This window comes from Neofelis nebulosa, chromosome 10 (genome assembly GCF_028018385.1).
Source record: "Neofelis nebulosa isolate mNeoNeb1 chromosome 10, mNeoNeb1.pri, whole genome shotgun sequence".
NCBI lineage: Eukaryota > Metazoa > Chordata > Mammalia > Carnivora > Felidae > Neofelis > Neofelis nebulosa.
Window position 1 is genome coordinate 83,001,601 of NC_080791.1, and position 22,874 is coordinate 83,024,474.

Genomic DNA, 22,874 nt, shown 5'->3' on the forward strand with positions numbered 1-22,874 from the left:
TGGGTGGCTCAGTCAGTTAAGAACCTGACTTCAGCTCAGGTCATGATCTCATGATTCGTGGGTTTGAGCTCCGTGTTGGGCTCTGTGCTGACAGCTCAGAACCTGGAGCCTGCTTCAGATTCTGTGTTTCCCTCTCTCTCTGCCCTTCCCCTCTTGCATTCTGTCTCTGTGTCTCAAAATAAATAAACGTTCAAAAAAATTTTTTTAAAGTTTAGAGACTGGATATTATATACTTTCTTGCTGAAAAACTCTTCAGATTCAGAATATCTCAATAAGAGAGAGACTAGAATTCTTGCTTTAGGGTTTAAGATAGATTATGCCAGCCTTTGTTGTTTTCTCATACCTACATATGCCCACGCCTTCAAGTTGACTTAGGCACAACCCCCAGTTCCTAAGTCAACCAAGAGAAAAAGATGGTGAATAGTGATGTTCTTCACATTGCTCCTGTATTTTGAGTAGAATAAATCTTGGAATTATGTTATGTGTCACACCACAGATCATGTGGTGTCCCCTCCATTGTGTCTCAATCCCCCTTTCTGCTAACAAGGCTTGGGATCTGAATGCCCAAGTGCTGACAGGGTTGCAGCAGCCTTGTAATTGTCCCCTTTCCTCAGTTTTTTCACTTTCATCTCAGAATAGGATTTCTCTGTGGGGCCCCTCTTCTGAGCTCTGGTGGGTTGTTCTTTTTGACACTGAAGAACCCCTCATTAGACACTGTCCATTGGGCAAGGATCCTGAGAGCTGCCTCAGTGTTGTCAGGTATCTTGTCTCCATTCTCGTTAGCCAGGGCAGAGTTAACTGCTGCATGAGCAGAACTGCACCCACATTCAATTAGCCTCCTGGATTCCTTTAAAGTAATTCTCAGGAGCTTCATTTGTTAAAAGTGAACAAATATTTATTGCATGCTCATTATGTACTAGGTGCTTTTCTAGGTGTCTAGGATACATTAGTGAGCACAAATACCAGAATCTTGCTCCCCATGGATCTTGCTTTCCAGTGGACACTTTAAGAGTGAGAGATTGTGATGCTGGGGCTGGACAGTTGTGTCCCATCAGAAACCAGGCAGTTCTCCCAGCTATCCTCTCTAGGGATCCATCTGTAACTTCTGCCAATCCTATCCTTTGCTTTTGTACTCTAAGGTTTCCAAATTTGTATCTAAATCTACCTTGGGTATGGCAGGTCTTGCATTTATAAAATGTTTTCCTCCCCAGTATACTCAGCCCTTATACTGGAAGTTCCTAAGGACTAAATAATCCAAGTGTACACTTGAATTTGGTCAAACCAACCAGGTCCTCTTTTTTTAATCAGTTAATAGAAAAGCCTTGGGTCACTGAAAATATATGTGTAATATAACTGCTTGTGACAGGTAGAAATTAAGATCATGACACAATGAGAAAATAATCCTTGTGCCTATGGAATTAATTTGAATTTGTGGGAGTGGGGGTTTTAGCCATGAGAAGTAAAACCATGAGAAGTAAAATTCTTTAAAATAAGGAGCCTCTAGAAACTAGTGTGGAGAATAAACTTTAGTTCTCTTTGGAATCGTCCGAGATGCCCTGTGCTTGTTTGTGCTATTTGTATTTCCTTTCTTCTATGTGGTTTCTGGGATCATTGTGCTATTTTAGCTCTTACTTAGCCATACTCCCTGTTGAGATGCTAAAATATCCTGAAAGTGGCGGTGCTGAATTTTTTCATGCCCAGGAGGTGGATAGCACAGGGTTGATTTGTAATGACACTTTACTGTAGAGTAAATTTTTAGCTGTAATGATATTTTGGGCAGCTTGATCCCACCAGATTTGGAGAAGTTTGAATTACCTTAAATAACTAGAACATAGACACTCCTATGTTACCCCTGAGACATGCTCACTGAAGCATGGAAATTAATTCAGATATGCATCCAAGTTTCATTGAATTTTAATCTAAGGGTTTATAGAATTATTTACTGATATTTGGGAAATGAAAGTTATGCCATGAGGAAAGTCTGATTGAAGGTGGCAATAAGAACAACTGTGTAGTTCAATTTTGCTGAGCTTCCTGTCCTGGTTAAGGACACTGTAGCAGATTAACAGTGACTTTATATTCTTTGTTAATCTTGCCATCAAGATGTGGGATCAACTTTCCCAGTCTGAGCCACAGGCCATCATGTGACTGCTTTGACCAACAGAATACAGTGGAGACGTAGTGCTCTAGCTCTAACCATTACACTTAAGTGATCTGTAGGGTTTTTTTTTTAATTTTATTTTTTATTTTTTAAAATTTACATCCAAATTAGTTAGCATATAGTGAAACAATGATTCCAGAAGTAGATTCCTTAATGCCCCTTACCCATTTAGCCCATACCCCCTCCCACAACCCCTCCAGCAACCCTCTGTTTGTTCTCCATATTATGAGTCCCTTCTGTTTTGTCCCCCTCCCTGTTTTTATATTATTTTTGCTTCCCTTCTCTTATGTTCATCTGTTCTGTGTCTTAAAGTCCTCATATGAGGGAAGTCATATGATATTTGTCTTTCTCTGACTAATTTCGCTTAGCATAATGCTCTCTAGTTCCATCCATGTAGTTGCAAATGGCAAGATTTCATTCTTTTTGATTGCCGAGTAATACTCCATTGTATATATATACCACCTTTTCTTTATCCATTCATCCATTGATGGACATTTGGGCTCTTTCTGTACTTTGGCTATTGTTGATAGTGCTGCTATAAACATGGGGGTGAATGTGTCCCTTCGAAACAGCACACCTGTATCCCGTGGATAAATGCCTAGTAGTGCAATTGCTGGGTCGTAAGGTAGTTCTATTTTTAGTTTTTTGAGGAACCTCCATACTGTTTTCCGCAGTGGCTGCACCAGCTTGCATTGCCACCAACAATGCAAAAGAGATCTTCTTTCTCCTCATCCTTGCCAACATCTGTTGTTGCCTGAGTTGTTAATGTTAGCCATTCTGACAGATGTAAGGTGGTATCTCATTGTGGTTTTGATTTGTATTTCCCTGATGATGAGTGATGTTGAGCATTTTTTCATGTGTCGGTTGGCCATCTGGATGTCTTCCTTGGAGAAGTGTCTATTCATGTCTTTTGCCCATTTCTTCACTGGATTATTTGTTTTTTGGGTGTTGAGTTTGATAAGTTCTTTATAAATTTTGGATACTAACCCTTTGTCTGATATGTCATTTGCAAATATCTTCTCCCATTCTGTCGGTTGCCTTTTAGTTTTGCTGATTGTTTCCTTTGCTGTGCAGAAGCTTTTCATTTTGATGAGGTCCCAGTAGTTCATTTATGCTTTTGTTTCCCTTGCCTCTGGAGACGTGTTGAGTAAGAAGTTGCTGCGACCAAGGTCAAAGAGGTTTTTGCCGGCTTTCTCTTTGAGGATTTTGATGGCTTCCTGTCTTACCTTTAGATTTTTCATCGATTTTGAGTTTATTTTTGTGTATGGTGTAATAAAGTGGTCCAGGTTCATTTTTCTACATGTCACTGTCCAGTTTTCCCAGCACCACTTGCTGAAGAGACTGTCTTTATTCCATTGGATATTCTTTCCTGCTTTATCAAAGATTAGTTGGCCATATGTTTGTGGGTCTATTTCCGGGTTCTCTATTCTGTTCCACTGATCTGAGTGTCTGTTTCTGTGCCAGCACCATACTGTCTTGATGATTACAGCTTTGTAGTATAGCTTGAAGTCTGGGATTGTGATGCCTCTGCTTTGGTTTTCTTTTTCAAGATTGCTTTGGCTATTCGGGGTCTTTTCTGGTTCCATACAAATTTTAGGATTGTTTTTTCTAGCTCTGTGAAGAATTCTGGTGTTATTTTGATAGGGATTGCATTGAATATGTAGATTGCTTTGGGTAGTATTGACATTATAACAATATTTGTTCTTCCTTTCCAGGAACATGGAATCTTTTTCCATTTTTTTGTGTCTACTTCAATTTCTTTCATAAGCTTTCTATAGTTTTCAGCATGTAGATTTTTCACCTCTTTGGTTAGATTTATTCCTAGGTATTTTGTGTTTTTGTGCAACTGTAAATGGGATTGATTGCTTGAATTCTCTTTCTGTTGCTTCATTGTTGGTGTATAGGAATGCAACCGATTTATGTGCATTGATTTTATATCCTGCAACTTTGCTGAATTCATGAATCAATTCTAGCAGTTTTTTTTGTGGAATCTTTTGGGTTTTCCATACAGAGTATCACGTCGTCTACGAAGAGTGAAAGTTTGATCTCTTCCTGGCCGATTTGGATGCCTTTTATTTCTTTGTGTTGTCTGATTGCTGAGGCTAAGACTGCCAATATACTATGTTGAATAATGGTGGCGAGAGTGGACATCCCTGTCTTGTTCCTGACCTTAGGGGGAAAGCTCTCAGTTTTTCTCCACAGAGGAAGATATTAGCATTGGGTCTTTCATATATGGCTTTTATGATCTTGAGGTATGCTCCTTCTATCCCTGCTTTCTCGAGGGTTTTTATCAAGAAAGGATGCTTTATTTTGTCAAATGCTTTCTCTGCATCTATTGAGAGGATCATATGGTTCTTATCCTTTCTTTTATTGATGTGATGAATCACATTAATTGTTTTGCAGATATTGAACCAGCCCTGCATCCCAGGTATAAATCCCGCTTGGTCGTGGTGAATAATTTTTGCTTCTTCATTTTGGAGGCCTGTGCTGCTGTGTAAGGAGTTTGAATACTCCCTAGAGACACAACATGGAGGGGCTCTGACATCACATAGAGAGGGAAAGGAGTCCAGCTTGGACCACCTTCAGCAGTTCCTGCAAAAGCCAAGGCAAGTGAATGAAGAAGCCATCTTGGAAATGGATCCCCTAGCTCTGTTCACCCCAGCTGATGCCATATGGCTTAAGAGATAAACCAGCCAGGTGAGCCCTTCCCAAATTCCTGATCCCCCAGTATGAAATGCTTGTTTTAAGCCACTAAGTTTTGGGCAGTAATAGATTAAGGAAACAGACTTTTGGTTTAAATTTTGGGTTTCACTTTTTAGAAATGATGTTTTATTCATTCACCTATTTAGCCACCTATCCATCCACCAACATTTATCAAGAGCTCATTATATCTCTGATGACACTGGGCTAAGTCCACCAGGAAGTTCTAATAGAGTTTTAGCTTGGTATTGTTTTGGCCTCAAAGTATTCAGTTTTACTGTTCAGGAACTGAGAGTTCTTTTTTTATATTTTCCCTTCATTTATTCCAACACACTGAGCACCTCTCATGTTCTAGGCACTGTATAAAGTGTTGGTGAAGCATTGCTGACTAAAACAATATAGTCTATGTGCTCACTAGTCTTATTTACAAAGGAGAAATACAAAAACAAAAACGAAAACAAAAATGGAACAAACAAGCAAAAACTTTTCTTCCAGTCCGTAAAATAGGACACTAATACAAACCTCATAGGGTTTTCCTGAAAATCAAATGATATGATGAATGTGAAAGCTTTTTGTAGGTAGTTATTGTTTATAAAGGTAAAAGCTTTCATTGAGTCTTTGTTTAAATGTTTACTTATTTTTGAGAGAGTGTACGCACAAGCAGGGGAGGGGCAGAGAGAGAGGGAGAGAGGATCCCAAGCAGGCTCCATAAGTGTCAGTGTAGAGACCGGCGCAGGGCTTGAACCCATGAACTGTGAGATCATAACCTCAGCTGAAACCAAGAGTCAGATGCTTAACTGACTGAGACACCCAGGGGCCCTCTTTTACTGTGTCTTGATGATAGTATCAGTAGCAGAAGACATCAGAGGCAAAACAGGGATTTAACACTCAAAATGAAAATAAGTGTATGTCATAAGTGACCATATATTGCAGGAATTATTAACCTTAATTGCTGGGCCCTTATTGGACTTCAGTGGATCCAAAGAACTTCTGAAATTATATGCAAGATTATGTGTGGATATGTTATGCACATTATCTTTTGAATGAGAGACCCAATGCTTTTGTTAGATTTTCAAAGGTGTTAGTGATCCTGACAGGTAAGGAACCACTGATTTGAAGAATTAAAGCAATTGCAATATATTAAACTCTTCTAGGCATCAACCAGCCTATGCAGTATTTTTTCTCATAGTAATTTAATCTACACAATCTCTCTAGAAACTGAGACTTAGAGAGGTTAAGTGACTTGTCCAAGTTTAGTATATAATGGGCCTGGCATTTCATTCCAGCTCTGCCTTATTCGAAAGGTCTTTCCACTGTAACATGTTGAGTATTTGAGTTCTTAATTACAAGCCACAGTAACCAATTATGTTGGCTTAAGCAAAAAGGAAATGCACTGAGAAGATACTGCTGCTCACAAATTTTCTGAGATAGAAAGAATGGAGAGCCAAAATCATTCCTATCATTCCAGTAGGGACTTTCTAGGGACAAAATATTACCCCTTCAAAAAAAATGTCTGAGGTATAAGCCCAATGCACCAATGGGTTTGCTAGGTGTTTAAAGAAGACCCAAATAAACAGATCCCATCCCCACTTTTGTCTGATCCTGCTCTTTCAATGCAAAATTGTGTTTTTTAAACATTTGTAAGACATGTTTTTAAACACCTGTAAGACTGCTTATATTATTACAATCCTTAGCATTTATGATTTGTACTGAACTTGCACAAATTTTATCTGTTTATATTTTGGTTCACTCAACCAGTCTGAAAGGTTGATATAGGGGAAGTATTTTCATCCCTATTTGATCAACAAGGAAACTGAGGCTCATAGATGCTCCTTGACTTCAAAGCTCTCATGGCTGTTAAAGCCTCTCATTGCCCACCTCTCGGGCCTCTTCCTACTAGATGTCCTGTGGACCGCAAGTGCCTCAGCTGCCCACAGAACTGAGGTATCAGGCCTTCACCAGGCAGGCTTGCCACACTCTTCCCTTCTTAGGTGCCATAAGGGGAAGATAGTTGATTGTGTACACTCACATACTGAGCATTGTTGCACAATTGCCGAAAGATTGGCAAGTGTGATGTTTGGTCATTAAAACATAACCTGACAACAATGAAGTGAGATGGGCTGGCATCATGATATGAATTTGTTATCTAGACTTGGATGTTAGTTTCAGGTGACAGTTTTCATAAATATATACATCAGTTATGCTGGTGTTTCAGAGTGATGTTTTTGGGAATATCCAGGCTTTGAAAATCCCCTCCTCAGGGCTTCCAACTGTCAAGACCTCACCCTGAATGGGCAGAAGAATATAAGCACACATGAGTGCATCCCCTCACTGAGGAAATGGGGGAGTTTTAAAGCTGCATGCAACGAAAGTCTTCCAGTCCAATATTCTATGGTAGACTTTGTAGGAAATGCATCCTTTGGTGTCACTGGGGTTCACTGAAACTGGTATGGGTTTAGGTATCAGATTATTCATTTTTGTGAAGTCTCATCTTCAGTCTTCTGTGGGATTCGTTTAGTATCAAATGCAGAAATGAACAAATGGCCCTGTTTCATTCCTTTTTTCTTCCAAATAACCATAGTTACCATTTATTGAGTGTTTACTATGATGTAGGGACTGTGATACATAATATCCATAATTATGCTATTTAATATCTATTGTAATTCTATGAGATAGTTATTATTCTATTCATTTAACTGGAATATAGGTATAGATAGATTGCCCAATATCTTATAGATCCCAACTGGCTTAGGAAGGATTTGAACCTAATTTTTTTCTCCCAGACAAAGCCTGGAATTCTTCATGCCCCACTACTCAGAGAGGAGATTCTGCATGTCTTTTAAGTCAAAATAATAGGAGAGTTCATGGTGTGAAGTGTTCTCATGGTGTGAAGTTGTTCTTCAACTGCCTAGGGCCTTGCAGCAGAAAAAAAATGTGTCACTTTATAGAAATCCTGGAATACTATATCACTTGGGTCCACAAGTTGACTGCCCATGTTATTTCTTTGATGCTATTCAAAACAACATGTAACCTACATCTGTCCAGAGGTGCTTCCCATCCATCTGCATGACTATCTGTGACTAGAAAAACACATTTCTCTTTTCTTTACACCACTGTAGCTGCAGGACATTTTGGGGGATTATTGTTGAAGGAAGGAAGGATTTCCATTACTGGTGGAAAAAGTCAGGTGGAATGTTCAGAAATTCACTTGTTTATGCAGTGTCTGTTTATTTATGTTCTTTCTAGGATGTTTATGTTCTTTCTGGATTTTTTAGTTCACCTGACATGTTTATAAACACCCTTCTCATGACCCAGTATTATTGAGATGTTCCTACTTTGATTCTCAACCTGTTTGCTTTGTGTCTTGTTCTTTATCTTGGCTCTTCATCCTTAACTTTTTCTTCTATTGTGTCCTTACCAAACACCAAGAACAAAGGAAATTTCTCCTATGTACTTTGGTATTCCTTATTCAAACTAGTAATTAAAAATTAAATCAATTTAAATTAAGTAATTACTATACTTTTATATAGTGAGTATATATTACTTGATATGTAACTATGTGTTAAGTATTACAATAGCATCTTCAAAATTCACAAACTTTATGAAGTGGACTTTTTAAAATCTCATTTTCATAGATGAGGAAGCTGATGTCTGCTGGAGTTAAAAATCTTACCCAAGTTCCCACAGGCAGAAAGTGACAGCCAAGAAGAAATAGAGTCAGGATTAGAACCTGTGTCTTTCTAAAGCATATGCATTTTCCACAGTGTCATAGTGCTTTTTTAATTTCAGGCCGAGCAAAGTACTTTGTAGTAATTCCTTATTTCTTATCTTACCATTATTATTGAAGTGCTATCCTCTTTTGGAATCAAGTTGTTCCTATGATCAATTTTAGGAATTGGGAAATTGTATAGGTTGAAAGATCCCATAAATGAATGTTACCCTCTAAAGAGAAAAGCTCTTTAAAGCTGTTGGAATCTGGGCTGAAATAACCAATTTCTATCTATGCTCATGTTAGAAAGGTTTAACCTAGAATAGCTTTTTGAGTGAAGTCATTGACCTCATTTTTCTTCTTCCCCTAAACAGAACCAGTTGGAGATAAGTATATGTTTATCCCTTGTCATTTATTCTTGGTGTCCATAATGGTTTTATAGATTAGCTGTTTCATGCCCTTATGTGTACATAAAGAAGTTTCTTTTGGTTTCTGTTGGTGTTAATTTACAGATACCATGATTTCTAGCCAGCATATTAAACACCAAGCAATTCTCTCTGGCATGAAACCCATTTATTTATATGTTATTGAGTGTTTTTCAGTGGGACTTGGAGGTGGCAAATTTATTTTGCCATAATAAGAAAAGTTCAAAGACACACATGTTAGTCACATTATTAGTATGTGTACAGTTAACTGGGCATTTACTTTTCCCTTGACAACAACCTTACATGGTATTATTTTGGAAGTGAGTAGTCATTAATTCATCCAACAAATAGTGGACTATATTTTATGGGAACTGTGATTGATATATGGTCTTAGCTCTCAAAGAGCTCAGGGTCTAGGAGGGAAAGATAGATCAAAAGATAAATTACACAGATTATGGAGATATGTTTTACAGCACTGTGGATGTTCAGAGGAGTGGAAGGCTAAGTCTTTTAAATGAGTAAATGGTATGGAGAGGATTTTTCCCCTAAATAAAGGGGACTAGGTTTCCCAGTTAAAGGGTGCAGCAGGCTTGAAAGTACCAGGATCAAAAAATATATATTTGGATAAACTGGAAAAGTTCAGAGTAACTAACTTTTGAGGCAGAATGGTAGAGATAGTGGGAGAAGAGATAGGGTGGAGCCAGGCGAAATCATCAAGGGCCTTGTATGCTAATGTGAGGAATTTAAAGTTCATTTTGTACACAAAGGGGTTAAGATGAAGAGGATCAAGAGGTCAAATTGGAAAGATCATTTTTCCTTTCCCTTCAAGAATGGGGACATATAATACCAAAGCCATATTATCTAACTCTGGTCAATCAGGAAGGGCAGCAGGTGAAATAGGACAGGCACCATTAAATAATACAAAGAGAAAACCAATTCCATTTATTTCCCCCTAGTTTTGATTAGCATTTTGCTTCTCTGATTGAAGTGAATTCATTTGAACAATTGCAAAATGAAGCTTTGGATCAATGTTTTCAGTAAAGAAGAGAGGAATCCCTGGCATTTTCTTCTTTATGTTTTGTTTTTATTGAATAATTCACTAGCTATTTACCAAGAGGAGCCCAACTGTATCCATCTCCAGAATTTCCTAAGGGATTGCATCCTTGGCCTTCATTCACATTAGCAGCCTTATTAAGGATTTCATGAGTTTTTTTTTTCTTTTTTCACATAGTCTCAAGAGAGGAGGGAAATCCTGTTTGTTATACAATGTAACTCATTGCATAATGGGTCATTGCATATTTCTGCTAAGACAAAGGCCAAAGGAATTTAGAAAAAAAACAAAAAATGGCATTAAAATGTGATGTGTCAGTGGAAAAGAGAGAAGCACCGAAGCACAGAAAGAAGTGGGACAACTATTTTTGCTTTCTACATCTCATCAGTTATTAATTCCCAACTCTGTAAAGTGTTAATGGGATACAATGTTCAAAAGAGCACAGGATTAGAAACTTTAAAACATATAAACAATAAAGAAAGAAAGAAAGAAAGAAAGAAAGAAAGAAAGAAAGAAAGAAAGAAAGAAATGCAAGAACCATCTTTTAGAAAATAAATCTCTTTAGATGTGATTCAATTCATTCAATTCAACAGATATTTGTGGAACTTTGTGTGTCCTTGAGGACTTCAGCATCTCCTGGAATCACTAGCTATGATACCATATTGTAAGTTAGAAAGAAGTATAAGTTGCTATGGATACACAAAGGCAAGGACACTTCATTTTGCCTGTTAAGGGTGGGGAAAGGTTTGAAGTAGAAATACTTACATATTTAAACTAACACTTGAAGGATGAATTGGACTTTTCCAGGAATGAAGAAAGGGTATTATGGGAACAGAGAACCGTATGATTAAAAGCTTGAAGATTGGAACTATATAGCATTCTGTGGAAACTGCTCAACTTCTTGTGGTCTTGAAATCTAGTACGTATAACAAGGAGAGGCCTGGGGGAAGGTTGGGAGGACCAGTTAGAATTCTCTGGTTACAAGCAACAGAAGCTAATGGAGTAACTCATGACAAATGTACACATATACACTCACATAGCTTCCCCACCAACACACACATACACACCCACACTGTCACTGTTAATGGTGGTCTCTTCAGGCAGTCTCATAAGGTGAATCATCTTCAGTGATTTTTCTTGAACATCAGGGTTCAGTGAGGCAGCATATGATTGGTACAACTTAGACATTCTTTGGCTAGGAGAGAGCAAAACTCTTTGATAGAGCTCTTTCTAGAGAGAGCTCTATCAAGCTATAGAAATGGCAAAAAGTTAGATTCTCCAATCTATTTGGTTACTATCACCCAAATAGATGGGAACAAATACTGGCCAGAAAAATGACAAATGTCCATTAAAAGTAAGATGGGACCAACTTGTGAAGGATTTTTTATGTAAGCTGAGAATATCAAAGCATATTTTAGAGGAAGAATCAACAAGGCTTCACGGTCCATTATCCGTTGGGGAAATGCTAAGGGAGGAATGAAAGAAGACAGAAGAGTTTTGCCACAGATGAATTCATGGATAATGAAAACTATTATTGGGACAGGTGTTACAGGAGGGTGACAAGTCTATTTTGAGAAGCCTAACAGATATGTAATATGAAGATGTATCATGGGTGTGGAAAAAAAAATTTAATGTGTATTTTAGAACTACCTGCTATAAGTCTGAAAATTTCTGGAAGAAATCCATGAAATTTAATTAAACATGTGGTAATCCATTCATCTCTTATCCAAAAATTACTGGTTGAAACCTTCTATGATTTAGAACACCACCCAAAACAAAGAAGGAAGTTAAAAAAAATAGACCTCTGAAAAGTCAAATGGATATTATAAGACTCGTACTACTAAACATTTTAATCACAAGAAATTCCCTCAAGGACTTCTCTCAGAGACAATTAATTTTACTTTAGAAATGATTAAAATGATTATAAGTATCTGCTTTCTCAGACTATATAAGATTAAGATCAGCAAATTATAAATGAATGTGAATGTGGGACATGCTGACTTAAAAGGATAGCCTAATATCAAAGAAAAAGAAAATATGAAGTTTAAAGTATTGACATGCTCTAGTGTATGGGTCTGGGAGCAAATAGCATGGAGGAAAACATTCTTATGCTGATAAATAATTCATAGGGCATTATATTAGTCCATATAGGATAGGTTTATATTGCAGTAACAAACATTACCAAAATCTTAGGGACTGAACACCACTAAAGATGATTCCTTACACAAAGACTACTTCTGGTCTGGGTGGCTCTTTTAGACTACTAATATCCATGTGAGGGCTCCTCAGTTTAGCCTACTGCATACTGGACACTTGACCCTCAACACATTTATTACTGAATGCCATGGCAGGGGAAAATTATCCTTAGAGCATCTCCTTCCTGGCAGTTAAGTGCTTTACCTGAAAGTGACACACACACACACACACACACACACACACACACACACACACACACATCTACCACTGGGCAGAACTAGCCACATAATTTCAAAGTGCAAGGAGAGGCAGGCAAGTAATCCTCCCTTGTGTCAGAAGGAAAGAAAGACTAGATGCCGGTGAACACTAGAGAGCTTTCTTGCAGTCATTCCCATACTACAACCTAGGGTGAGAGTTTAAGTTTACAACAATGCTGGAGTTATCTCACCAAAGTTCAATCATGTTTGATTATATTTGACTTTAGAAGGAAAGAAAGAATATAAGGGATTTATCTCATTTTATTTATGGAAAGGTGAAGAAAGCTTCAGTTCATATAACACTGTCATCATTTGTGCAATACAATCTAAAATATTTTACACAGATTTCTACCAATGATGATGAAAATAAAGTTTAATCATATGAACAGAAAGACTTCTATTACCTAGAACAGGAGTTGGCAAACTTTTTCTGACAAAGGCCAGATACTAAATATTTTTGGCTTTATGGGTCTCTGTCTCAACTATTCAATTCTGTCATTGTAGTTTGAAAGCAGTCATAGACAGTATGTAAACAAATGGGTGTGTTGCAATAATACATGATTTACAAAAATAGCTGGCAGGCTGGATTTTACCCAAGGGCCATATTTTATCATTATCTGATCTAGAAAATTTACTTGTGGACATCCCTGTGGAAACTCTAGGGCTCCCCAGGGTACCCTTTGAAGATTATGAAATGTGGATCCTTTCTAAATCTACTATTCTTCTCCAGCCAGATTGGACTACTTTCTGTTCCTCAAATGCTATTGCATGCATGTACTTTTATTTACATTCTTCCCCTCCTATGAATGCCCTCTCCTTCTAAGTTTAACTCCTCTGTCTCAGATCAAATTCTACTTTCTTTTTGAGGCTTCCCCTTAAGGGTTTAATCACTGGTGAGAGCTATTTCATCTGAAGTCCAAACTATCTGGCTCAGTGTCTCTTTACCTTAATGTTCTTCTCTGTGGATATATCCTCATTTCATACTGGATTTTGAGTTCCTTGAAGGTAAGAAAAATGTCCTTGATTTAATTTTATGACCTGACATAAAAGATACCTTACAACTTTCTTCCTAATCACTTCCAAGCTTCCTGGAAGATCTGGCCACATTGGCTCTATTTTCTTCTCTCCTGCTTACTCATCTTTTTAATGTCATCTGCCTCCCAACTTCACCATTACACTGTTTTTGACAACATGGACAAGGAACACTTTCTAGCCAATTTCTAATTGACATTTTTTTTCAATGAGAAATTGTCCATTTTCTATTTTCTTATCCAAATCCTTCAGCAGTATGGACACTAGTGACTACTCCCTTCTGAAATATTCTCTTCCTTTTATTTGTTTGCTAGTAAACCTATTGGCAAACCTGTTGGTTTTTTCCTTCCCATATTCCAGGCATCTTTCTCCAGACCTTCTTCCCCTTCTTATCCTTTTAATAATGGTGTTCTTTAGAGGTCCTACACCTTCTTTTATTCTGCACATTCTTACTGAAAAATTAACTCCTGTATATTTAATTAAATTCCATATACTGATGACTCACAAATCTATTTTTCTTACTCAAACCTATCTTCTGAACTTCACACCTATAAATTTTCTTATGAGACATCTCCATTTGGATAACTTAGAAGCCTCTCATATTTAATCTCTCTAAGGCTAACCCCTTCATCTTTCTTCATACTATATTTTATCTTTAGTGAATTGTTTCCACCATCTACTGGTTGCCAAATCAGAGACCTGGCAAGCATCCTTGTTGCCCCTGATCCCACTGAGATGCTTTTTTATTTGTGTGCTTCTCTCTCCTCACCTGCATCTCCCTGGCTCATCCTGTATCACAGCAAGATTCTCCTAACTGGTATCCCTACCTTTTGTCTAGTCATTTTAATACATTCTACACATCACAACCAGAACTATCTTCTAAAATGAAAATCTAATTTTCAAACATATTCATGACATATATGTGCTAGGACCTGTGCAATCTGGCTTGAACAACCTCTTAGCCTTCTCTCTTATCACCTCACTTTTGGACTCTGACTAGCCAGTTTTCTCAATATAATGCCTGGAATCACTCCATCTCTTCTTATACCTGGTTAATTCCTGTTTTACTAAGAGCTTTCTGCTAGAATGTCACTTCCTCAAGGAAGTTCTTCCAACCCTGTAATGCTAGGTTAGGTGGCTGTGACCACCATTAAGGCCATTTGCAAATGCTCTCATTCTCCTCCTTTTGGGCACATGGCTGGATTGCACATTCCCACCATCTTAAATTATGCTGTGATCATGTGACTTGCTCTGGCCAGTGAAATGTAATCAGAAGTTGTGTGTGTCACATCCAGGCAGCAACCTTTAAGAACAAATGTGCGATTAGCCATACCCCTTTTAGTTCTCAAGGCAAATGCCGAACCCCAGGTGGTTAAAGGCTCCATCCATTTGGATTCCTGATTGAGAAAACTTGCCATCCAGTAGAAATATGAAGTACCAACTTGGTGTTATAAACTACTATGATTTGGGGGTTGTTTGATGCCTTGATGTAATCTAGCGTCTGTTTATTAATATAGTGCTCCTTTCTGTGCAATTTGTTAGCACCCCATACTTCTTCCTTTGTTGCACTTGCACATCTCCCAGTAGACTATATGCTTTATGAGGACAGGGATTATGTATATGTTACTGACTTTTCTATCTTCAGCACCTAAGAAGTGTGTAGCACTGAATAACAAAGATAATAATAGCAAACACTTTTATAGTGTTACATATTCATTCCCTTATTGCACACAATAATCCCAGAAGGAAGATTCTTATAATTATCCATATTCTACAAAAGAGGAAGTGGAGTCATAGAGAGGTTAAGCAACTTGCTCAAGATCACACAGCTGGGAAATAGCAGAGCTGAGATTTGAAGCCAGACAATTCTATATCCAAGAGTCTGTACTCTTAACCACTATGCATTCTTCCTTTCTCAGTAAATGTTTATGGAATGAATGAATACTAAATGAATGGATAAATTGGTATTTGAGCAACTACCTGTGTTTCTGTAAAGGGAAAACTTTTCTCTCTCCTCCCTGTTTTCTCTGTCTCATCTAACACTGCATACCCTGTAATACTCAGCTCAGTCATCATCTCTTTAAGAAAGCCTCCTTAATCTTCTCCCATGGGAGTTACATACTCTACAACTGAGCCATATCAGTCCACTATGTATAACTCCAATGGTGTACACTTGCCACACTGTACTGTAATTATTGGTCAGTTTCTGTCTTTCCCTTCAGACTGTGAGCCACTCAAGATCAATTACTTGGTCATGTTTGTCTATGCCTAAGTAGCTACTTGGTGCTTAAAACATTATAAATGGTTCATAAATGTTGGTTGAATGAATAAAAGAAAAAGTGAATGAATGAGTGACTTTCTTTAGTCTAAGGTTTCTGAGTAGTGGTCCTATTAACATTTTGGGCTGGATAATTCTTTGTTGTGGGGGTTGTCTTGTGCATTGTAAGATGTTTAGCAGCAACGCACGTCTCTACCCATTAAACCCACACCCCACATTGTGACACATACACATGCACATGCACACACACATGCAATGACTCTAGACATTGCCAAATGTCCCTTGAGGGGTCATAATTAGCCCCACTTGAGAACCACTGTGTTCAAATATCTTTATTATAACCATATGAAAGGTATATGTTAATTCCATCTCTCCCTTCTTTCCTGTGTTAATTAGAGCTCTATGTTGTAAGGGACAATCAACTTGAGCTAGATTAGACGAAAAGGTAATATCTTAAGGAATGCAAGAATATGAATTTGGCTGGGCCTTGGGCACAGCTGCATCCACAATGTTGGCTCTCTTTGGGTCAGTTATCTATACCTGGATCAATCAACCGTAGCCAGTGTCAGAAGGCAAGCTGAGGTATGTTAGTTCCTGCAGAAACCAGATGGGATGGGAAGATTATCAGAAGACTGTTTCTGAAAGAAGGCATCTGACAGATATAAAATAGGTTTCCACTAAAACCTCTTTCTATGATAAACCCACAGAAAAAAAGAAATTCACATTAATAAAGAGTCTGGAAACAGGATGGGTCCCTCCAATGGAGAAAATTCCTCTTCACTTGAATATTGGCCTAACCCATCAGGCATCAGTAGTAAGACAAACACAGAGACCATAGCCACACTGCAGCTCAGCCCAGTTCCTCAAGATGTGTGGGATGTATTAGTGCACTCCCAGAATAGATGAGAAAGCCTTGGAGGGTGATTGTCTCCAGTAACTAGGTAATTTGGTGTTCCAAAGCCAGTCTCAACCCAACCTCACTCTTTTCATCTGGCTAAGGTGCTGTGGCTCTCCCCATACATTCATATGGTGCCCAATGGTCTACATATTTGCAGCAAATCCAGAGCCTCATTAACCCTCAGTTATTTGCAAATTGTTAACTCTCTATTCTGCCACAGGTTTAGTTTATTCTTTTAGGAGCTAGTTTGGGGAAATAAATGCAGTTAGAGGTGGGTAAAACAGAAGTATCTGGGCTCAGTGGTACAGATGCTGATGAAGCTGAGGCTTATGTCTAGGCAAGATGCACAGAGTTTAGTCTGCTGGGGAAGAGGAGGTGCAGAAACTACCACAGCTGATATACTTTCTGCCCTGGAGATGCTTTTAAAAACTTCAGTTCTTTTTGGGGAAAGTATATATGAATTTTTCCCCTAATGGCTTGGCCTAAAATTTCCCTTTCTCAACTCTGGCATGCTGCCTTTAAGGATATCCCTAGGTAACTTTTCTAAATGACCACCAGCACCAGTTGGCTATTTTAGTTCCCGGAGAGGGGAGCTAATGGAAGAGGCACTATACAGAAGTCAAAATGTGGCTAGACTCATGTTGACCCTCCAGACTTCTTCCTCTGGTCATGGTGGGCTCATGCAGCAATGGCGGGAAGTAGGAGGGTGAGGATGAGGAGCCTAGATAGTGGCAATATAAAGATTTGAGAAAAGGATTTTGGTGTTTCAGGAACATTTTTATTCTCATGCTACACAAAGATCAAGCTGCATAACACCGCTGTAGACACCTGCAACCCAACTGACTTGGAAGAGCTCAGCTCTTCAACAAGAGGCTCCCAACTGCCGCACCGCCCCCCACCCCCCGCCCCCGCCGGCCACTTCACTCTGCATGTGTCTGATCCTCCCACAGCACCTTCTGTCGTCTAACCTCTTCTCAACTGCTCACATTCCATTAGGTCTGTGCCCCTTTGTTGGAAGTCCTCAGTGCTCTTTTTGCATCACTCATTTTTAGAAATCACAGAGGATCTGTTGCTGTCTTGTTCCCTCTCCTGTCATTGGCTGTCTGGGTTTGGCTTCACTGACTCAGGTACTGAGTGTCGTCTCTGAACCAGATACTCTATTAGGCACCAAGCACACAATGGTGAAAAGACAGACCAGAAGAATTGCGTGTTTCAGTAAGGGGGTGATGGCTAAGGGAGACAATAATAAGCAAGGAAATAAATCAATTTTCTGGGTGCAATATGGCCAATAAAGGGTTCTTTGAAGAGGTGACATCTTAGCTATGACTTGAAAGAAGAGGAGCCAGTGATATGAATTTCTCTTCCAATATATATATATATATATATATATATATATATATATATATATATATATACTTATTTGTTGCACTTCACCATTCTGAATAAATGGAAATAAACTATTTTACTATAGGACTGCCTGGCTTGCAGATTGTACATGACCTTACCCCTTAAATGCTTGAACTTAAAATCTCAGCATAAAACTTAAATGACATCCCAGCCATTTAATTCTAATGATGCTAATATCCCTGTGCATCTTAACACTGATATACCCCAAGTCACTTGCTTTCCAGTCCTTCCCCTACTCTGATTGTCCCTGGAAATGTTGGACAAGCCCTTGCCTTTTCTTTATCTTAATTTCTTAGTATACAAACTAAGGAGATTAAACAACATATTTTATTAGGATTTTTTCCCCCATTACAAATTCTGTAATTGAGATATTCTCAAATGGGGTGAGGGTAACTCCTGAGAAAGAGCACCAGGGAATCAGGATAGAAACACAATGAAAGGAGAAATGAAGGGGCAGGATCAAAACTACTGCCATGCATCCATGAAAAAACAATCTTGTTTCCCAGAGCAGCTACAAGCAATGCCAAACTGGGGACAGTGAGGCATGTCACCTAGTTTAGCTGGTTTATCAAATAAATGTTGATATAATATTGTCTTAGCCTAGTGCGCATCATCTTTTTTTAAATTTTTTTTAACGTTTATTTGTTTTTGAGACACAGAGAGACAGAGAATGCATGGGGGAGGGTCAGAGAGAAGGAGACACAGAATTTGAAACAGGCTCTGGGCTCCAAGCTATCAGCACAGAGCCTGATGCGGGGCTCGAACTCACAGACTGCGAGATCGTGACCTGAGCCGAAGCGGGCCGCTTAACCAACTGAGCCACCCAGGTGCCCCTAGTGTGCATCATCTTAAGATACCAAGGGGTTGTTCATAAATCTGTGAAGAAATTCTATTTATAAGCAAAATACTATTATTTAATAATATATGCAGGCATAATTGCCAAAGCTCTCAAATTTCTCTGAGTACCCCTAGTGTAGGTTTTCTGAAGGGCGAGAAAGGATTATTAGGGACCTTTGCAAATAACTCCTTGAGTTCCACAGTTAGCAAAGGGAGTTTCGTGATGAGGGTGTCCATACTGGCCACAGTTTTAGCACTCAATTTGCTAATTTCCGTAACATTCTAGAGCTCCACCTCATATACCCTTCTTGGTATTTTAATGTCTTTTGATCAATCAGTGTTTCCTGGTTGAATGAAAGATTGAATCCCAACTGGCACTCACAGTTGAAGCTCTATTTTACATGTTAGAGACAAGGCCAATTTGGGGAGTAGATAGAAAACCCAATTAAGAATTGATTTTAATTTCTGCCACTTTATAAACATAATACAACCTTTTTGAAACCTCCAGGGGGCGCCTGGGTGGCTCAGTCGGTTGAGCGGCCGACTTCGGCTCAGGTCATGATCTAGCAGTCCATGGGTTCGAGCCCCGCGTTGGGCTCTGTGCTGACAGCTCAGAGCCTGGAGCCTGCTTCAGATTCTGTGTCTCCCTCTCTCTGACCCTCCCCCATTCACGCTCTGTCTCTCTCTGTCTCAAAAATAAATAAACATTAAAAAAAAAAAAAAACCTCCAGGACCTATTTAAGGATTTTATTTTTTTTAACATTTATTTATTTTTGAGACAGAGAGAGAGAGAGCATGAACAGGGGAGGGTCAGAGAAAGAGGGAGACACAGAATCTGAAACAGGCTCCAGGCTCTGAGCTGTCAGCACAGAGCCCGACACAGGGTTCGAACCCACAGACTGTGAGATCATGACCTGAGCCGAAGTCGGAAGCTTAACAGACTGAGCCACCCAAGCACCCCTATTTAAGGATTTTAAAAGAATGATATAGCAAACATTATTTTCCAAATTTATCCAGTTCATGCATTTTATAATTTATTTAGGAATGAAAGTGTGTGTGTGTGTGTGTGTGTGTGTGTGTGTGTGTGTGTGTGTGTGAAATCTTGCACTTCTAGTGCATACCTTTTGGGCAATAATATTTTAGACCTTATTTAGTTGGGCCAATTTCTGATACCTGGCTTCCACCATGGAGTCTCTAGCTTTTAATGTAATATTTACATCTGAATTGGCAATTCAATTCACAATTGAGTTGACCTTGATTTACCAAATTCCTGAATTCAAAATTATTAGATCCCCTCCTTGGGTGGGAGCAAAGTGGTTTTGTTGATTTTTGAATCTGTAAGATATTTTCCATATTGAAAATTGTTATATCTGTGCAATGAGAAAATGTTTAAAACTGCTTGTTTCAGGATGCCCCAAAGTTATTTGACTAAGAAACATCCCTTTCTCTCTCTCTCTCTCCTTTTTTTTTTTCTTCATTTTTTCTTGACCTTCATGAGAAATACTTTGGGAAACTTTGTCCTATACAGTTATACCTTGAAAAATGGTGCTTCAAATTAAGCACATTCCCAAGGGACACCTTTATTCTATGCATTAATTTTTTTTTCTTTTTTCTTGACATTCTGCCACTAAATTTGGGGGCATAGTTTATTATCTATTGCTGGAAAGTGACTAAAATATTATGTATGCTTAATAAATATTTGCTATATTTTACTGGTATTACAATAAGAATAACAGCAGAGTTATCAGTTAGTTATGTTTTCTTTACTTGTGCTTTTGATTTGGTTGAGAATAATTCACTGCCTTGGATTGTTCACAAATTCCAGGACAGATAGTCAAAATGTCTGCTGTCTAGACATGATCTATTCCAGTCAGTGTGGTTGTTTTTATTTTTGTTTTGTTTTGTTTTGACAATTTAGGGGCATATTTTTCCTTTTATTTATTTGTTATGAAATAAGTTTTTCAGCAACACATGTGCCTTGAAGATATATAACATATACTGAATGTTCTTTAAAAAAATAAAAATGTTCATTTAACCTTTTAGTACTTTCTGAGATAGCAACTTTTTGGAAATGTTTAGAAAACAGGGAAATATGACGTGTTATAAGTATACAAAGGAATATTGCATAGCAGTTAAACATATGATAAGATATGATATAAGAAGAAATATCAAAAATGTTTCATGAAAATGTTATGTTGCAAAGGGCTACAGATGGTAACATTTATTGAAATTTAAAAAAGGGCTTGCACAAAACAATACCACTTACTGCTCTTGAGGCACAGTGGCCATTTTTTATTAGTGATTCTAAAAGCATGTACTCCATTCAGAGTCAGCATGCATGGGTTTGAATCCTGGAGCTGCCACAATTGGTTGTATGACCTTGGGGCAAGTTATTTAATCTCTCTCTTATTTAAATTCTCCATCTGTAAAATGAAGATAATAATTGTACTCACCTTTTGGTTATTATGATGGTTAAATGAGTTACTATTTACAGAGTTCTTATAAGAATGTCTACACAGAGGAAGCATTATATTTCCTATCATTACTATCATTATTAAAATATTATATTGTGCATTGTTGCACACAAAATTTTTATGAAGTGGGATGCATCTAGGGAGGAAGGGAAAGGAATGGGACAGGGGAATATAACACAGGGGATTTTGACTTTTTCTGTAATATTTTATTTTGTAAAAAAAAAAAATGAAAAGGTCTACAGTCTCTATTAAAACACAACAACATTTGCTAATTTTCAGTGTCAGGCTCATGAATGTATTCTAACTTACCTGTTATACTTTATGTTTATTTGCTTATTTATTTTATTAAAAGGAAGAGGTAACCATTAATATTAATCTTAAAAACCTTGTTTAGCTATTGCTTCCATAGAAATGTCACAACTGACAGGCTCTAATTTCCAGCCATCTTTATATTTTAGTGGCAATAAGATACAAGCTAAGCAACTGCTAAGAGAAGTTTTTATCGAAAAACAATCAATAATAGATGATCTTATTCTAAATACTAGATGGGGGGGCGCCTGGGTGGCTCAGTCGGTTAAGCATCCGACTTCAGCTCAGGTCATGATCTCACGGTCCGTGAGTTTGAGCCCCGCATCGGGCTCTGTGCTGACAGCTCAGAGCCTGGAGCCTGCTTCGGATTCTGTGTCTCCCTCTCTCTCTGACCCTCCCCCGTTCATGCTCTGTCTCTCTCTGTCTCAAAAATAAATAAACATTAAAACAAATTTTTTTTTAAAAAAAATAAATACTAGATAGGCTGCCAAGCAAAGTGGTGTACCTATTTTTTTAAATTAAAACATTTCATGCACAAACTTCAAAAAATAACAAAAACAACAAAAGGTAACAAATTAAAAAATACCCTGAATCACATGCAGAATCTTTTTTTTTTTTAACATTTTTATTTATTTTTGAGAGACAGAGCACGAGTGGGGAAGGGGCAGAGAGAGAGGGAGGCACAGAATCTGAAATGGGCTCCAGGCTCTGAGCCATCAGCATAGAGCCTGACACTGGGCTCAAACTCACAAGTGGTGAGATCATGACCTGAGCCAAAGTCAGATGCTTAACTGACTGAGCTACCCAGGTGCCCATCAGACTCTCTTATTAGAGAAATAGAGGGCCATTAATACTAGTAATGCCACTGCTAATAATTTTCAAGGAGAAAGAATCCCGTATTGTTAAAAAAAATCTTAGAATCATAAAAATTCCATCCAGATGCATGCAGTGAATGATTTTGTTTCCTACTCAGCACCCATTCTCTTTTCTGCTGGCAACTCTTGTCTCCTAGAAATCTTACACAGTGACAAGAATTTTAGTTCGGCACAAGGCCATTAATAAAGACTACGTTTCCTGACTCTCTTGTAGCTAGGCATGGCCAAGTGATTCAGCTGTAGTGAATTGGATGTGAACAGAAGT

The 22,874-nt window shown here is 38.2% G+C and overlaps 1 long non-coding RNA gene across 2 annotated transcripts in view; it reads left to right on the forward strand.

The window, feature by feature from the left end:
- Positions 1-6,461, forward strand: part of LOC131487634 (uncharacterized) — a 60,346-nt gene extending 53,885 nt beyond the window's left edge. For both annotated transcript variants that reach the window (XR_009249856.1, XR_009249857.1), the window contains one exon: positions 4,565-6,461. This is a non-coding gene — a long non-coding RNA (uncharacterized LOC131487634). The remainder of the gene's footprint in view (positions 1-4,564) is intronic.
- Positions 6,462-22,874: the final 16,413 nt, after the last annotated feature.